Here is a 19,119-nt window from a genome sequence, read left to right as displayed (position 1 = left end):
AATGCTGGGATTGATTTATGGGGTAATTGCCTCAAAATATTAGGAATTAGGGGCCAAAAAAGGGGCAAAAAACAAGCATTTTTCTAGTTTCATGACAATAACTTGTGTGTAAGTGTATGGATCTTTCTGAAATTGTACTACAAGGTTTCATATCACAAAGGGAAGCTGGAATTGAGTTTGGGGGTAATTGCCTGAAACGTTTAGGAATAAGGGGCCAAAAAGGGGCCAAAAATAAGCGTTTTTCTAGTTTCCAGACAATAACTTGTGTTCAAGTGTATGGATCTTTATGAAATTGTACCACAAGGTTCCATATCACACAGGGAATGCTGGGATTGATTTTGGGGGTAATTGCCTCAAAATTTTAGGAATTAGGGGCCATAAAAGGGGCAAAAAACAAGCATTTTTCTAGTTTCATGACAATTACTTGTGTGTAAGTGTTTGGATATTTCTGAAATTGTACTACAAGGTTCCATATCACAAAGGGAAAGCTGGAATTGAGTTTGGGGGTAATTGCCCGAAACGTTTAGGAATTGGGGGCCAAAAAGGGGCCAAAAAACACATTTTTCTAGTTTCCAGACAATAACTTGTGTTCAAGTGTATGGATCTCTCTGAAATTGTACTGCAAGGTACCATACCACAAAGGGAAGGCTGGGATTGAGTTTTGGGGTGATGAATCATAAGGGGGTTCAAAAAATTGGGGGGGGGGGGGGGATTTTTTTTTTTTTTCCTTTGTTTTCTTTTTTTAATTTTTTTTTTCTTTTAAAATTTTCCATTTTAAGTTGGTTATTTCTGATTTATATTTAAAAGCAAATAATAATGATATGGTAGGAGATACACACCAAACAGGATGTGTAAATTATTATATAATAAGTATTGTGCAATAGCAAGAAATTTTCAATTGCATAGTATTGCACAATAGCAAGAAATCTTCAATTGCACAGTATTGGGCAATAGCAAGAAATCTTCAATTGCATAGTATTGCGCAATAGCAAGAAATATCCAATAGCACAATATTGCGCAATAGCAAGAAATTGTCGATTGTGCAGTGTTGCGCAATAGCAAGAAATATTCAATTGCACAGTATTGTGCAAAAGAAGATACTTCGTATAAATTGCTTATTTCTTGACCATTTTCAATGGGGTTTTATTCTTGAATTCTTGGGGTTCTTTAATATGCTGAATCTAACCGTGTATTAAGTTTTTGGATTTTGGGCCCTGTTTTTAAATTGGTCCACATTGAGGTCCAAAGGGTCCAAAATTAAACTTTGTTTGATTTCATCAAAAATTGAATTATTGGGGTTCTTTGATATGCCAAATCTAACCGAGTATTTAGATTCTTAATTTTTGGTTCTGTTTTCAAATTGGTCTACATTAAGGTCCAAAAGGTCCAAAATTAAACTAAGTTTGATTTTAACAAAAATTGAATTCTTAGGGTTCTTTGATATGCTGAATCTAAACATGTATTTAGAGATTTTTGATTATGGGCCCAGTTTTCAAGTTGGTCCAAATCGGGGTCCAAAATTAAACTTTGTTTGATTTCAACAAAAATTGAATATATGGGGTTCTTTGATATGCTGAATCTAATCATGTATTTAGATTTTTGATTTTTGGGCCCAGTTATCAACTTTGTCCACATTGAGGTCAAAAGGGTCCAAAATTAAACTTTGTTTGATTTCATCAAAAATTGAATTATTGGGGTTTTTTGATATGCTGAATCTAACCATGTATTTAGATTTTGGATATTGGACCATAATAGGTGAATGTCCAATTTAAAATTTTTAAGTTCTTAGACCACATTCATTCTGTGTCAGAAACCTATGCTGTGTCAAATATTTAATCACAATCCAAATTCAGAGCTGTATCAAGCTTGAATGTTGTGTCCATACTTGCCCCAACTGTTCAGGGTTCGACCTCTGCGGTCGTATCAAGCTGCGCCCTGCGGAGCATTTTATTGTAACTTCCAGACATAATTTGTGTGTAAGTGTATGGATCTCTCTGACATTGTACCACAATGTTCCATATCACAAAGGGAATGCTGGGATTGATTTTGGGGGTAATTGCCTCCAAATTTTAGGAATTGGGGGCCAGAAAGGGGCAAAAAACAAGCATTTTTCTAGTTTCATGACAATAACTTGTGTGTAAGTGTATGGATCTCTCTGACATTGTATCACAAGGTTCCATATCACAAAGGGAATGCTGGGATTGATTTTGGGGGTAATTGCCTCCAAATTTTAGGGATTAGGGGCCAAAAAGGGGCTAAAAACAAGCATTTTTCTAGTTTCATGACAATAACTTGTGTGTAAGTGTATGGATCTTTCTGAAATTGTACTACAAGGTTCCATATCACAAAGGGAAAGCTGGAATTGAGTTTGGGGGTAATTGCCCAAAAAGTTTAGGAATAAGGGGCCAAAAAGGGGCAAAAAATAAGCATTTTTCTAGGTTCCAGACAATAACTTGTGTTCAAATGTATGGATCTCTCTGAAATTGTACTGCAAGGTACCATACCACAAAGGGAAGGCTGGGATTGGTTTTGGGGGTAATTGCCTCAAAATTTTAGGAATTAGGGGCCAAAAACAAGCATTTTTCTAGTTTCAGGACAATAACTTGTGTGTAAGTGTATGGATCTTTATGAAAATGTACTACAAGGTTCCATATCACAAAGGGAAAGCTGGGTTTGAGTTTGGGGGTAATTGCTCTAAATGTTTAGGAATTTGGGGCCAAAAAGGGGCCAAAAAAAAAGCATTTTTTCTAGTTTCCAGACAATAACTTGTGTTCAAGTGTATGGATCTCTCTGAAATTGTAATGCAAGGTACCATACCACAAAGGGAAGGCTAGGATTGAGTTTTGGGGTGATGAATCATAAGGGGGTTCAAAAAATTTGGGGGAGAATTTTTTTTCCTTTTTTTTCATTAAAATTTTCCATTTTAAATTGGTTATTTCTGATTTATATATAAAAGCAAATAATAATGATATGGTTTGAATAGGTAATAGGATATTGGACCATAATAGGTGAATGTCCAATTTAAAAATTTTAAGTTCTTAGACCACATTCATTCTGTGTCAGAAACCTATGCTGTGTCAAATATTTAATTACAATCCAAATTCAGTGCTGTATCAAGCTTGAATGTTGTGTCCATACTTGCCCCAACTGTTCAGGGTTTGACCTCTGCGGTCTTATCAAGCTGCGCCCCAGCGGAGCATTTTATTCCTTTTGGGATCAATATTCTTCTGTCAGCTGTGCCATTCATGCGTCTGTAGTCATTATCGTGAGAATCCAGATTTCGGTCATAGCTGGTCTGGTTCCGACTTCGATCAGTAGTTCGTACAATATTTCAATGGCGGACGAAGAAAACTTACAAAAATAAACGATGTTTGACACGCTATTTGGAAAGGAATAGGACGTTTTTAATGCAAAACATGGATAACAAATTTACTTCAGTCAAATTTCATCACATTCTAATGAAGAAACAAACTTATTTTGCCGAAAGTTTGAATGATTTGAATTTACACTCTCGAGTAACAAGTACCGGAAGTGATAAAAAATTGTCTTTATGAAATAACATGCAACCAACTTTAAAATCCATACTTTAACCTCTTTTCTGAAGAAAATTAATTGCTTATGTCTTTGAATTTCTTTACTTTTAAATGAAAAATTGCTGTTTCATCGACTTGGTAAAAATTGAATATTGCCGATGACGAAAGTGACTGAAAGCGAGTATTGTGAACAACAGGGCGACTAGATTTTCGCTTTTGACGGTCGGGCGAAGCAAAGTGACTGACGGGAAAAGGACTTTGTCGCCCAAATCGCATGGTAGCGTGAGCCCTTCAGATATTAGTTTGTGACAAATGAAAGAAAAAATATTGGGAACTATTAATTATATATATAAAGTTTGATTACACTAAGTGTTTTTATAGGATCTTAAATTTATTTGCCTTTTTTAATTTTTGTTGTTGTTTGTTTTCCAGTATGATAACTGTGAAATTGGCGCATTGCATTTGCGCTAATTTTTACAAAATCCAGTCTTTCATTTGCGCCACAAGGTTATATTTCATTTGAGCCAAAAAATAAAAACTACTTTTGCGCCATTTTACAGGTAACATATAACGGAAAGGTTTAAAATATTCATTGCTACATCGTGAATAAGAATTTTTTAAGAGTATTCCCCCTGGGTAACTAAGTAAGTTCATACTCATTTCTAATATAAAACTGAGAGTCACTTAGGTTTAAAATTATATAGTGTTCACATGTTTGAGGTGTCAAGATGGACATTATCAATTATGAGACAAACAGGCCGTTAGTTTTCTCAGAATTGGATTGTTTCATATTTTTCATGTCTGGGCCGTTTATAGAAGACTATATGGTATGAGTTTTTATTCTCATTTTTGAAGGCCGTACGGTTGCCTATAATTGCTTTTATCCACTCCATTTGAACTTTGGTGGATAGTTGTCTCATTGGCAATCTTACCACATCTCCTTATTTTCATATAGAGGAAATAAGTCTGTAATTTTTTATGACCACACATATAGGTTATCCAGTGTATATGAGTACATCCCAGTCGTTGCTTACAAGTCTTGTGTCAGAACAAACTTTTGGTTCTACTCCAGTGTATAGTGCTTTCTTTTACGTTTTATGATCACGTTAATTTATAACAGAACTGTGTTTTAACATTATTATGAAAAGTCCCTTATTAAGAACGTATCAGTGTATAGTGCTGTCATTATGGTTACAATGACTGATTTTGGAGGAATATGTTTTATTATGCAATCAAAAACGGTGTTTTAAAGTTATTATTAAAAGTCTCTTTTGAATAAAACTATTTTTTATACTATTTACCTGTATTTACCTGTATTATTGGCGCAAATGAAATGTTTTATTTTGGCGCAAATGAAATAAATGAAATGCCAATTGGCGCAAAAGCAAAGCACCGTGTGAAATACCATGCCCAGACTGAAAAGAAAATCTACATTAATGATAAGAAATGATCGTAAAATCATTTACACAATTATAATAGAAGTGACAGATTTATTTGAAAATTTTGTGTTTCCTAAGTGTTGTTGATGATAAGCTCTGTAGGACGGTATAAATATAGTTTGAAATTTACTGTTCATTATTAGATATTTTGAAGATAATTACAGATAAGTTTTATAGATTTTTCAAAGACATTGTATTAATGATAAATGATATTTTGGAAATTATTTTTTTCTTTTCTTTGGTAAATTGTTTGAAGAATTTTGTGGTAGGTTTGTTTGTTATTCTGTATAAACTAATTTTCTGAATGCTATATATATTTTTATGCCCCCGCTGTAGCGGAGGGGGCATTAAGTTTTGCCCTTGTCCGTCTGTACGTATGTACGTCCCAAAATTGGTTTCCGTTCTCTAACTTTAGTTTGCCTCAACCAAATACTATGAAACTTATACACAATGCTGATTACCACAAAACACAGATCAAGTTTGAATTTGGGTGGCGTCACTTTTACCGTTCTAGAGTTATGCCCCTTTACAAATGAAAAAATTCAGCGTTTCTGTTCTCTAACTTGAGTTTGCCTCAACCAAATATTATGAAACTTTAACACAATGCTTATTACCACAAAACACAGATCAAGTTTGAATGTTGGTGGCGTCACTTTTACCATTCTAGAGTAATGCCCCTTTACAAATGGAAAAATTGCTGAATTTTTCGTTTCCGTTCTCTAACTTTAATTTGCCATAACCAAATGTTATGAAACTTATACACAATGGTTATTACCACAAAACTCAGATCACTTACAAATTTGGGTAGCGTCACTTTTACTGTTCTTGAGTTATGTCCCTTTATAACGTTATATGCAAGCAGGGGCATCATCTGTGTCCCATGGACACATTCCCCATTTATTTTTTTATGATGAAGCAAACTCCTTTAAAAACTAAGCTTATATTGTCTGTAAAATAACATGCATTTAGATTTTTGATTTTGGGCCCAGTTTTCAAATTGATCCAAATCTGGGTCCAAACCTAAACTGTGTTTGATTTCAACAAAATTGAATATATATGGGGTTCTTTGAAATGCTGAATCTAAACCTGTATTTAAATTTGGATTTTTGGGCCCAGTTTTCAAGTTGATCCAAATCAGGGTCCAAAATAAAACTTTGTTTGATTTCAACAAAAATTGAATTTATGGGGTTCTTTGAAATGCTGAATCTAAGCGTGTATTTAGATTTTGGATTTTGGGCTCCGTTATAAAATGGGTCCACATTGAGGTCCAAAGGTTGCTAACTTAAACTTTTGTTTGATTTCATCAAAAATTGAACTCTTGGGTTTTTTGATATGGTGATGCTAACCATGTACTTAGATTTTGGATATTGGACCATAATAGGTAAATGTCCAATTTCAAATTTTTCAGTTCTTTGACCACATTCATTTTGTGTCACAAACCTATGCTGTGTCAAATATTCAATCACAATCCAAATTCAGAGCTGTTTTAAGCTTAAATGTTGTGTCCATACTTGCCCCAACTGTTCAGAGTTCGACCTCTGCAGGTCGTATCAAGCTGCGCCCAGCGGAGCATTTTATTTAAATTTCATTCATATCTATTCTAGTGGATTTTCATTACTGTAAGATATAAGATAATAATCCATATGTTCTGGTTGTATGTAAATGACAACCAGACACAATCTGTATAATTCCAATTTTCTTCAGCATTTAATTTACTGAATTTACTTTACATTGGCTTATTATAATACAGTATCATCAATATACACCAACTTCTTCTCTATAAAGCAAATTTTTACATGTATTGTTCATTAATTAATAATTTATAAATGTCCACTACAGATATCCAATGTAAGCAAATAAATAGTTCTCAACTAAAACAACAGTATAATGCAGTATTTGATTTTTTTTTCAATATTCAGCCCTTTTTATGAATTAATGATATACACATTTTGATAAACCTATACTTAATATAACAAACAATTTAAATCCTAAGAAACCAAAAATGTCAGATTTATGCCTTTTTAGCTCACCTGGCCCGAAGGGCCAAGTGAGCTTTTCTCATCACTTGGCGTCCGTCGTCCGTCGTCGTCCGGCGTCGTCCGTCGTCGTCCGTCGTCGGCGTTAACTTTTTACATTTTGAACTTCTTCTAGAGAACCACTGAATGGAATGGAACCAAACATGGCATGAATGTTCCTTATGAGGTGCTGACCAAGTGTTGTTACTTTGTAGCCGATCCACCATCCAAGATGGCCGCCAGCGGGGGACTTAGTTTAACATAGGACCCTATGGGAAATGCATACAAATGACTTCTTTTAGAGAACCACTGAATGGAATGAAACCAAACATGGCATGAATGTTCCTTATGAGATGCTGACCATGTGTTGTTACTTTGTAGCCGATCCATCATCCAAGATGGCCGCCATCGGGGAACTTAGTTTAACATAGGACCCTATGGGAAATACATACAAATGTCTTCTTTTAGAGAACCACTGAATGGAATGAAACCAAACATGACATGAATGTTCCTAATGAGGTGCTGACCAAGTGTTGTTACTTTGTAGCCGATCCATCATCCAAGATGGCCGCCAGCGGGGGACTTAGTTTAACATAGGACTCTATGGGAAATACATAAAAATGTCTTCTTTTAGAGAACCACTGAATGGAATGGAACCAAACATGGCATGAATGTTCCTTGTGAGATGCTGACCAAGTGTTGTTACTTTGCAGTCGGTCCATCATCCAAGATGGCCGACAGCGGGGGACTTAGTTTAACATAGGACCTATGGGAACTACATACAAATGTCTTATTTTAGAGAACCACTGAATGGAATGAAACCAAACATGGCATGAATGTTCCTTATGAGATGCTGACCATGTGTTGTTACTTTGTAGCCGATCCATCATCCAAGATGGCCGCCAGCGGGGGACTTAGTTTAACATAGGACCCTATGGGAAATGCATACTAATGTCTTCTTTTAGAGAACCACTGAATGGAATGAAACCAAACATGGCATGAATGTTCCTTATGAGATGCTGACCAAGTGTTGTTATTTGTAGCCGATCCATCATCCAAGATGGCCGCCAGCGGGGGACTTAGTTTAACATAGGACCCTATGGGAAATACATAAAAATGTCTTCTTTTAGAGAACCAATAAATGGAATGGAACCAAACATGGCATGAATGTTCCTTATGAGATGTTGACCAAGTGTTGTTACTTTGCAGTCGGTCTATCATCCAAGATGGCCGCCAGCGGGGGACTTAGTTTAACATAGGACCCTATGGGAAATACATACAAATGTCTTCTTTTAGAGAACCACTGAATGGAATGAAACAAAACATGGCATGAATGTTCCTTATAAGGTGCTGACCAAGTGTTGTAACTTTGCAGTCGGTCCATTATCCAGGATGGCCGACAGCGGGGGACTTAGTTTAACATTAGACCCTATGGGAAATGCATACAAATGTCTTCTCTTAGAGAACCAGTGAATGGAATGAAACCAAACATGGCATGAATGTTCCTTATAAGGTGCTGACCAAGTGTTGTTACTTTGCAGCTGATCCATCATCCAAGATGGCTGCCAGTGGGTGACTTAGTTTAACATAGGACCCTACGGGAAATACATACAAAATGTCTTCTTTTAGAGAACCTATGAATGGAATGTAACCAAACATGGCATGAATGTTCCTTATGAGGTGTTGACCAAGTGTTGTTTCTTTGCAGCCAATCCATCATCCAAGATGGCCGCCAGCGGGGGACTTGTTTAACATAGGACCCTATGGGAAATACATACAAATGTCTTCTTTTAGAGAACCACTGAATGGAATGAAACCAAACATGGCATGAATGTTCCTAATGAGGTGCTGACCAAGTGTTGTTACTTTGCAGTCGGTCCATCATCCAAGATGGCCGCTTAGGGGGGGGGGGGGGGCTTAGTTTAACATAGGACCCTATGGGAAATACATACAAATGTCTTCTTTTAGAGTACCACTGAATGGAATGAAACCAAACATAGCATGAATGTTCCTTATGAAATGCTGACCAAGTGTTGCTACTTTGTTGCCGATTTACTGTTCAAGATGGCCACCAGGATATTTTATTTAATAACGGGACCAATATTAATCCAAATTTGGCCTCAATCATTATTTGGGTATCTGTTATGATTGTTATCTATCTTTACATGATTTCTAAAACCAAAGTAGAGTCAGGTGAGCGACACAGGCTCTTGAGAGCCTCTAGTTTCAAATTCAAGAACTTCAAGTTATATTAAAGTAAAACATGTGGTTATACATATAGAAACTGATTCATTTTGTCTGATGATACATAAACATGAGAACAACTCTTATAGTAAAAGGATCAATGAATATTGGATAAGACAAATATGCAGGCAGATAAATTAGGCATTATCAAAGTAATGTATATTGTACATAATTAAATGTTAAGTAAAATTTATATATATACATATATATATATAAAAGTCTAAATTGAAAACAACGTTCAAACCTATGATTGCGTTGGATAAAAACCGCAATTTTTATACGTGTGCATGTAAAACAAATTTCTTGGTAGAGGGGTCTAAATACAGCACACACAACAATTTCCAAAAGACCAAAAAAAGTGAAAAAGTCTATTCTAACAAAACGCATTTGACTAACAGGTCGAACAACTGATGTTCTTAAACCCTGCTGACTGCCATTGGCGATTGCCAAATAAATTGATCACCAGATCTACCAAAATGGATCTAGATAATAATTTAATACCAAACAGAAAACAATTAACTTGTGGAAAAGATGGTATACCACAAACATGAGGTGCAAAAATTTGTACACCATATCCGGATTTCGACAATTAATGTCTCTTCAGTGATGTTAGGGATCGAAACGGTATTTGGAAGGCCATATATATATTGAACAAATATTTTAAATTCATTTCTGAAATAAGTCTCACGTAATCTATTCAAAAAATGACAATAAATCAATGCATATAATTAGTGTCCATTATACAATAATGGAATCCAAAGCAACGATTTTAACATTTTGCATACAAATTTTGATGATATAATCATAGTTCATCAAACAGCACATCAAAGTCAAAATCATTAATGTTGTAGGAAGAGAAATGTGACATGGAACTTGTGGTCTTCAAAACTCCTTTATTTTACAACTATAATAAAGAGATGGTTTTTTTGGATGTGTTCAAAAACAAATATTTCATGCATACATAGAAAAAAAAACAACACTTGAAGTAAATATCAGGAGTGTTCACATGCAAAGCGCACAACACGCTCCACTGATACCTTATATCAATTGAGCGTTCAAGTAGTAGAGGTGCTAAAATTAAAAAGTCTCCAATCAGAACTGACTTGAAGTGAATGGATTATTACGATCCTATTCCAAAGCAAAATGGTTGACCAATCAGCAAAGGTCTTACTGCCTTATGGAAGTCAAGGTTACACACTTTTTAATTTCTTTACCTCTGCTATCCTAACCCAGTGCACCTATATAGAAAAAGTCCTGTTAAGAAGCTTTCTCCTATACGGGTAATACTTACTGCCTTATGGAAGTCAAGGTAACACACTTTTTAATTTCTTTACCTCTGCTACCCTAACCCAGTGCACCTATATAGAAAAAGTCCTGTTAAGAAGCTTTCTCCTATACGGGTAATACTTACTGCCTTATGGAAGTCAAGGTAACACATTTTTTAATTTCTTTTCCTCTGCTACCCTAACCCAGTGCACCTATATAGAAAAAGTCCTGTTAAGAAGCTTTCTCCTAAACGGGTAATACTGGATATCAGGAGTCTTGAAGCCTGTTATTTTGAAGAACTCATTTCTATTCCTACAAATGAAAAGGCAGATCTGTTGGAGTAGAACCCATTTTTTCTTTAAAACCACTCCATGCACATATAGTAGGGTGCCCAGTCAACGAATTTGATCGATTTGGGTTAACGGAATAACACACGGCTTTATTTTATATCATTGGAAAGAGGAGAACAAGCCTCATCGAAATATTGATGTCGTCGTTGTCTACAGTGGTCACGATTTTCTTAAGTTTGGGTCAAAGGTCAAAGCTAAAATTTCAAGTAAAACGCAGAGTCACGTTTAGACAGCTGGCCGCCCCTACATATATGCGTTTATATCAAAATAAATTTAAATAATTCAAAGGATTATAACTATAGTTTCTATATTTAGGACTAATTTGATATTTCTGTTGCCAAACATGGTTCGAGATTGACATTTGTACTTATAGGGTGCACATTTACAATTTTCATTCAGCTGTTAAATAACAGTGACCTTGACCTATTAAAATTTCCAAATTCGGAATTTTCACATACAAGTGATCTCTAGAGATGTTTTATAGATATTAACATTTATAAGTTGCCCTCCCAAAATGTTATTTTTCTGTCTTTTGATAGAAGGTGTTCGTTATGATTTTCTGGGTAAATATTCAATTTTCTTTTGGTGAGTGTGGAAGCACATCAAACTGTACTTCGTTCCAAAACTGGTGTAATATTAACGCAGAATGGATTGAATTAGCAGGTCTTAGTATATCTTTGCTTTAAAGAAATAAGAAAAACTGCAAACGGTGAAAAAGGGGGAGGGTTTCTGTTAAAGTTATGAAAACAAAATGACAATTAGAAACAGGTTAATCACTCCATCTTACACACTTATATGACTTATTGGGCATAAATTGGCCTACAATTGACATGAAATTAAAGATTATCTACAAAAATAGGGTTATGTACAGCATTGATGTATTTTACAAACACTTGTAAACAACATCAATCTAATTAAAATATAGATCTCTGATTTCGTTATCCTCATATGAGCTTATATATACGAGCACACGAATTAATATAGATCAGAGTTTTAATCAAATTGAAACAACTTAGAAAAATTGCCGAAACTAGTAGTAGCTATCACGTTTCATTGTCTACTGTTAAGTTGATAGCCCACCGACCAGGTTTAGGTTAGAGACCTAATTTCAGTTGTTCTTTTTTAAATTGCATTCGACACAAGTCACAGAATGCGAGGCATACAGAATACAATCTGATGGTGGCGGCGGCAACGCCGTAAAATATTTGTATAGCTTTATATTTCAGAGGGTAGAGGAATTGGATGATTCATATTTTGTATATAGATCCATTGTGTTACGAAGTTCCCGTCTGTCATATAATCATTGTCCTTGACCTCATTTTCATGGTTTAGTGACTGCTAAAAGCTGTATTGCTTTTTTTCGTCATGTGAATGTCTCATTTATCATGAGTTCTAGGGTAACTATATTTGGTTACTAATATATGGTATTCTTGCAAGGTCTACATGTCCGTCAGACATGTTTCACCTGACCTCGACCTCATTTCATGGATCAGTGAACAAGGTTAAGTTTCAGTGGTCAAGTCCGTATCTCAGATACTATAAGTTGTGGGTCAAATATATGTGGTGTATAGAATGGAAGCAAGGTGTACATGTCTTTGTAGCAGAATTCATCTGACCTTACCTCATTTACATGGGACATTGATAATGTTAATTTTATGTAATACTAGTTGTATAATATAAAAATAAGGAGATGTGGAAGTAAGCAATTATAGGCAACGGCACGGCCTTCAACAATGAGAAAACCCCATACCGTATGGTCGGCTATAAAAGGCCCCGATATGAAAAATTTGAAACAATTCAATTGAGAAAACTAACGGCCTAATTTATAACAAAACAATTTACCAAAATGAATATGTAAGAGGACGACCATTTGATTTCGAAAGGGGGAGGGGAGGAGGATTTTGAAAATGAATAACTTGGCCTGGTATGAACTGAAAATAAATTACTTTGCACAAGACAGGATTAAAATGAATACTCTGCAACATGAAATGCAGGATAGTTGAGGATATAAATGTGAACAAAAGTGAAAATAAATTTTCGGTACTTTGTGTCTTTTGTCTTCATGTTAATTGTTTTTGTGCTTCATGCCGTTTGGCACCGTTAAAGTCCACAATTCATCTTAAGTCCACAACACCGCTAAAGTCCACAACAAATTTCCGCTAAAGTCCATAACGCCGCTAAAGTCCACAAAATGACCTCTGCTAAAGTCCACACAATTTTTTTTTATTATTAAAAAATCAATTTGCTTTTAATATTATCCTGGTAGGCAAAACTGTTCAATTGACAACACTAAAATAAACATTTTACCCTGATTTCACATCATAGTTTAAGCTTTTTCTATTGAAGCGTATTCTAAACTTTGGACCTCTAGTGCTCGGTCCCAATGGACATGCATTTCTAGAAACTAAAATCTTCACGATTGCCCTACTGAAGCTTCGTGAAAAATTTTCATGACCATTCTATCAAAGGGTGGTCCAAATTGGCCTATTGGTTTCATCGTATATATTTTGAAAGAGGACCACCCGAGGACCATCCTCGAGGAGTTTGTATTTTTTCAGAAGAGAAGACTAAAATGCGAAAAATTACGACGAACCCATGTACGAACATAGACAATGGCGGTCGCTCAGTGGTAGCAAAAGGTCACATGTAAGCAAAAAGAAAACAAATTAGATTTAAGTCCATCGAAACAAAATACATTTGGTAGTTAACCAGACACAATTTTGAAAGGGCAGCATTCATGGAGCATTATACCAAAGTTTGGTCCAAATTGAACAAATGTTTTCAGAGGAGGAGATGTATTTATTTTGGACGAACGAACGACGGATGCAGTAATGGCTATAGCTTACATGACACTCTAAATAAAGAATGCAGTTATTATGTATTAACTACAGTAAATGTTGTCCGAATTGGCCTGTTTGATTCAATGATCTGATCATCACAATACAAAGATCAAATTAATGGAACAGAATCTTCTACAGATACTGTAATTTTTTTTTCATTTATCAAACATATAATTCAAACTGATAAGAAATAACCACCAAGAACAAAAGTCCATGCTTTTTATTGTACTACCGGGATAAAGTTGTACTACCGGGATAAAAATCAAGCAAATTGATTTTTTTATAATAAAAAAAATTGTTTGGACCTTAGCAGTGTTTTTTTGTGGATTTTAGCGGAACTTGCTATTGTGGACTTTAACGGTGTTTTTTGTGGACTTTGGCGGAGGTCATTTTGTGGACTTTAGCGGCGTTATGGACTTTAGCTAAAATTTGTTGTTGACTTTAGATGAATTGTGGACTTTAAAGGTGCCACAATGCCGATTTGATGAGTCAAACCATTTCCAACTGTTTTTTTGCAGATTGTTCTTATGTTGTGTTGTTATACCATTGTCCAGGTAAAGGGAAGGTCGAAGGATTACAAACATGTTTAACCCTGCCAAATTATGTATGTGTCTTCTTACTGAAATCTGGAGCCTGCAATTCAGTGAAAATAACAATCTACAAAGTTTGCTGGCTCTTCAAAACAAATAAATCAACCACACAACAAGCAAAAATGAGAAATGTATTTAGTGACCACTGTCCTTGTTAATGACCTAATAGTGTAAGCAACAAAATGATTAATGGCACGAGATAATCCGTGTTTAATCAAAACCAAAATGTTGACTTAATTTTTGTTTTTAATTGCTAATTTCTTCAAAACGACTTTTATTTCACACATGAAATTTGGCACACACATGCACTGTGTACATGAAGATACACATAATATAAATGTTGCTTTCGATGAAAATGTTGTAAATTTTGGGTAAAGTTTTAGTCCTTCTAAAATGCTGAAATACTTATACTTAAATCACTTAGATACTTTCCGCTTTCGTTATATGATATATTAATATATAAACTATATTATAAGTACTATTTTAACCACCAACGAGGACAATAATTTTATTTTTCATGTTTTTTAAGATTCCCCGTACAATACGGTATCTTGGGGTACTCTGTAAAAACACGAAATTTAGAAAATCATGATCACGGGAACTTACAAAGACAATCATGATTGTAAAATTTAATGATTTTCCTATAATTTGCCAAAAAAATTAGCCGTGTGTTATTCCATTTACTTAATCTCGTTAACTAGAGGACTTTTTGGACACTGGGCACCCAACTAATTTAAGGTTGCACCTTCAGCAACCTTAAATGTGCAGTATTTTTTCAGTGGGTTTAATTTTCATCCTTTCAACCAAATCTGGAATCGGAACATAAAATCATCATTACACTGAATCATTCTGTTTCAATAGCCACATAAATAACTTTATGATCTGACCAAAAGGCATCGAGAACATCTGTTTCAAAATTTACCTTGCTATCAAAATTTAGGAAAATTAGGTCTAACAATGTGCCATAAGTTTTAATAACTTTAGATACAATTTGTGAACAGCAAAATTTATCTCTCATGAACTTTAAAAAAGAAGTGTTTCCTGCATTTAAATCAAAATTAAAGTCTCCCATTATTATAATTTTTGGGTGTATTAAATACACATCAGGAAGAAGGTCTGCAAGGAAAGCATCCTTTAGTTGTTGCAATTTGCAGTGTGGTGCTTTGTAAACAAAAACAACCTGAAAAAGACCTTTGCTGGATGATATTATGTCTGCTATCAAACTCTTAAGTTGGAGTTGAGTAAGTAACTGTATTGTGAAGAATACAATCAGATCGATAATATAATACCAATCCATGAGGTGGTCTTGTATTAGAATTTGTTTGCCTTTGGTCTAAGCGAACTGGTGGTTCAAAACCAGGTACATAAATATCATCATTTTCATCTGTTGAAATAAGTCTTGATTCAGCAATACCAATAACATCAGCATCCAAGATGTTAGGGTCTGATTTTAAGTCATTAAAATGAGCATGCAATGACCTTGAGTTGTTGAAAACTACTTTAAAATAGTTACTTGATAAGTTATACAATGGCTTAAAGCACAATTGTAGACCTGCATCTGTCCTTAACCTGTTTAATTCTCAAACACACTCTGCTACAGCTATTGCTTCACGATTGAGTTCTAATATCTGTAATCCAGTTATAGATGTTACTCTGCTTAATGCAACATAGTGAATATGTGGTATTTTCCCATAACGTTTTGATTTCAGACTAACAACAACTTTATGTAACGTATTTCCTTACGATTTATGAATTGTTTTACCGGCTGCTGGACAAAGCGAAAATTGAATTCTTTCAAAGGTCTTGAATTTGAAAGTAAATGATCTTTTAATGTCAAAAACTGGAGTCCAATCTTTATCAACATCTTTTCCGTACAAGTGGGCATATTTCCTTCTGTTATTTACACCTATTTTGTCATCCTCAAACTTAACCAAAGCAATACTTGGCCTTAATGATTTAGTTTTGCTCTCAATCAATTTTAGTTCACATGTTGAACCATTGTAAGACCATCAGTGACTTCAATATTTGCTGTAAGATCATATTTCATCCGAATTGCTAATATTACTTCTTTTGCAAGATTGGCTGTATCAGACTGTTTTTCTGGTAAAGAATTAAGTAACTTTGATTTTACAGATGCTGGTAAATCCCCACAAACTGTGTCAACTGCTTTAACTTTAAATTTTTGTGAGCACAATTTAGATATGTATTGCAGATTGGAATTATCCACTAAGGCATTTTCAACAAACAAATGAGTAGCATTAGTTCTGTATGTAGAATCATTGATTAAAAAGGTTCTGGTACTTAGAACTGCAAAATCTCTTTCAGTAAGCTGATTTTGTCTCAGCCTATTTAGTAACTGAGCAAACTCTTAATTCATCTTTTTGTCTCATTATTTCAGTAAGTTCATGAAAAGAAAATAATGTTTTCCTGTAATTTGGTGCTTATGCTGTTATTCCTTTGCTAAGATCATTGAAAAACCAACTGTCAAATACAGGTTGGAGTTGGAAAAAGTCACCAATAGCTATGATTTTCACACCACCAAATGAACAGTTGCTACCCTTGATTTTTTTCAACCTTGTCTCCAGCAAAGAGAACATTTTATTACCAACCATTGAAATTTCATCAATCAGAATCAGAGACAAATTTCTGTGTTTCATTCGAAGAGTATAATATTGAGGACATCACAAGACAGTGACTGATAAAGTCCTTTATTTGGTTGTACCTGGAAAGCATTGTGAATGGTCAGTCCATTTATATTGTAAGCAGCTTTTCCAGTAGGAGCACAAAGAAGAATTCTGATATCGTCAGGATCCTCGCCTTCAGTAGAACATAACTGTCTGTGTAAAGCTTGAAAAATTGCTTTGACAACAACAGATTTTCCACAGCCTGCTCCACCTGTCAAAAATGTATATAATGGTTCATGTTTTGTTTTAACCCACATGACAACATGTTGGAAAATTTCCCACTGTTTCTTATTCAAGGATCTATAAATAAATGTACAATAATCACTCTCACTTATTCTGTTGGCATGATTTGTCAACTCTATTGTTCTTGCTTCTATTCCAACTTCACGGGACACATCATAATTGTCTATGTTCTATTGGCCTATCTGGATTGAAATGTACATACTGCTCAGATTCTGTTGGGCCTATTTCAGCATCTTCTATTTCTTCTTGCTGGGTGCCAGGTGCTATTTGATCATTCTCATTACAATCGTTTTCTGCCTCTTCTATAGCTTTCTCTAGATCTGTTACTTTTCCTTATTGCTTAGCTTTATTTTCTAAGAGTCTTGAAACAGTTAAGTACATTTTTTCATATGTTTCATGCCCACATTGCAAATCTGAGACTTTATTTCTCCATGGATAAAATATCATTAAGTGTTCTCTGTGGAAGTTTTCAGAGTAAGTCTTGTAATTGTATTTAACATATCTTATTACCTTGGGTGTTTTTCTTTGGTATATTCTTATACCATTTTTCAAGGTTATGTTGACTTTGTTACTGTTTTCTTCTATTGCTTCTTCATTTTCATTTTCAGATTCATTTTCCTGCTGTTCTGTTTCATTTTCATGGTCTGAGGACTCTGATGTTTTAGGATACTGTAATTCAAGCTGAGATACATAGTCTGCTAGACACCAGTTCTCAAGTATCGCTTAATTTCATTATCTGATTCAATTTCAGTAGATTATGGGCCTTATATTTCTAGGGCTGATGATTTACTTCAGGAGAAAAGTTCTTTTGTCTCGTGGAGATGTATTAATGAATACAACTTGTCTTGTAGCTTTTGTTAAAGGCATCTGTAATGTTAAGTATGTTGCTTCTTGTGCGCTTGTTTCAACAGAATTTGAAAAGTAATTCCCAATGTGTCTTACTTGATGCTTCAAGTCTAAATTTCCCTGTCATGCTTCTTTTGCTGCCTGGTCTAGTAATGCACTCATACCTTTTTGTGACTTACTTATGTATTAGACTATATACACTGCACAGGCAAATGCATCTATAACAAACTAAATCATGATTTGCTTGCCAAGCTGCTAACACAGTTTTTATGTAACCATTAACACGGACTTTAGATGGTTTTCGTTTGAGAAAAACTTTTGGACCATTCAAGTTGCTTTTAATGGCCTTTATGTACTCCTCATCATTCATTTGTAACACATCATCCAAAAACATCCTATATGTCATCTGGTCTATATCTTCAGAACTGTGAAGTGAATTAATTAGGTCTTTCCACTTTTCTGTGGAAAGACCTATTGTATTTGTTCTGATTATTATTATTAGGTCTTTCCACTTTTCGGTGGAAAAACCTATTGTATTTGTTCTGATTATTAGGTCTTTCCACTTTTCTGTGGAAAGACCTATTGTATTTGTTCTGATTATTAGGTCTTTCCACTTTTCTGTGGAAAGACCTTTTGTTTTTATTCTGATTATTATTAGGTCTTTCCACTTTTCGGTGGAAAGACCTATTGTATTTGTTCTGATTATTATTTTATTTTTTTTTCTTCTTCCGCCACTTTTATTTCTTGCGCATAAATTTTGTTACGCAAGATGTCGCTTAGATGTTTGATATATGATATCGAACAGTTTATGCGCCTTTGAAATTCACCCAGCATAACTGAAGACTTTTCTTTGTAGGAGTTATCTCCCCGAACACTGTTTTCCTTGTGACTGCATCTCCTCTGTAACCATAAAAGAAAGCGACAAATTTATTTTAAAAAATTGCTCGTTATATCCTTCGCATGATTTGTCCTATTTTGACCGAAGCGATACGAACACTCCATATGAGAGTTATTTCCCCTTATGCGTTTGTTATTAGTGATATGCATTTCTATCTTGTAAACCATAAGT

General features: G+C 34.7%; 3 protein-coding genes and 1 long non-coding RNA gene across 10 annotated transcripts in view; 2 read left to right on the top strand and 2 right to left on the bottom strand.

Moving 5' to 3' along the window:
• LOC127701233 (importin-4-like) overlaps positions 1 to 19,119 on the top strand; it is a 997,117-nt gene that overhangs the window by 789,923 nt on the left and 188,075 nt on the right. For 2 of the 6 annotated variants that reach the window (XM_052205057.1, XM_052205052.1), the window contains exon 30: positions 1,376 to 2,645. The exons of the other annotated variants lie outside the window; for them this stretch is intronic. The gene's annotated coding sequence lies outside the window, so the exon portion shown is untranslated. The remainder of the gene's footprint in view (positions 1 to 1,375; positions 2,646 to 19,119) is intronic. 6 annotated transcript variants of the gene reach the window in all.
• Positions 1 to 19,119, top strand: part of LOC127701235 (GPI transamidase component PIG-T-like) — a 242,162-nt gene that overhangs the window by 97,927 nt on the left and 125,116 nt on the right. The gene's annotated exons all lie outside the window — the stretch shown is intronic.
• LOC127701252 (uncharacterized) overlaps positions 1 to 19,119 on the bottom strand; it is a 239,064-nt gene that overhangs the window by 148,081 nt on the left and 71,864 nt on the right. Inside the window, exon 2 of the long non-coding RNA XR_007981955.1 lies at positions 1,815 to 3,067. This is a non-coding gene — a long non-coding RNA (uncharacterized LOC127701252). The remainder of the gene's footprint in view (positions 1 to 1,814; positions 3,068 to 19,119) is intronic.
• LOC127701240 (zinc finger CCCH domain-containing protein 13-like) overlaps positions 1 to 19,119 on the bottom strand; it is a 406,889-nt gene that overhangs the window by 368,671 nt on the left and 19,099 nt on the right. The window lies entirely within an intron of this gene.

Source organism: Mytilus californianus, unplaced genomic scaffold (genome assembly GCF_021869535.1).
Source record: "Mytilus californianus isolate M0D057914Y unplaced genomic scaffold, xbMytCali1.0.p SCAF_5, whole genome shotgun sequence".
Taxonomy (NCBI): Eukaryota; Metazoa; Mollusca; class Bivalvia; order Mytilida; family Mytilidae; genus Mytilus; species Mytilus californianus.
Note: the sequence above shows the minus strand (reverse complement) of the source record. Positions and strands in the feature narration are given on the sequence as shown.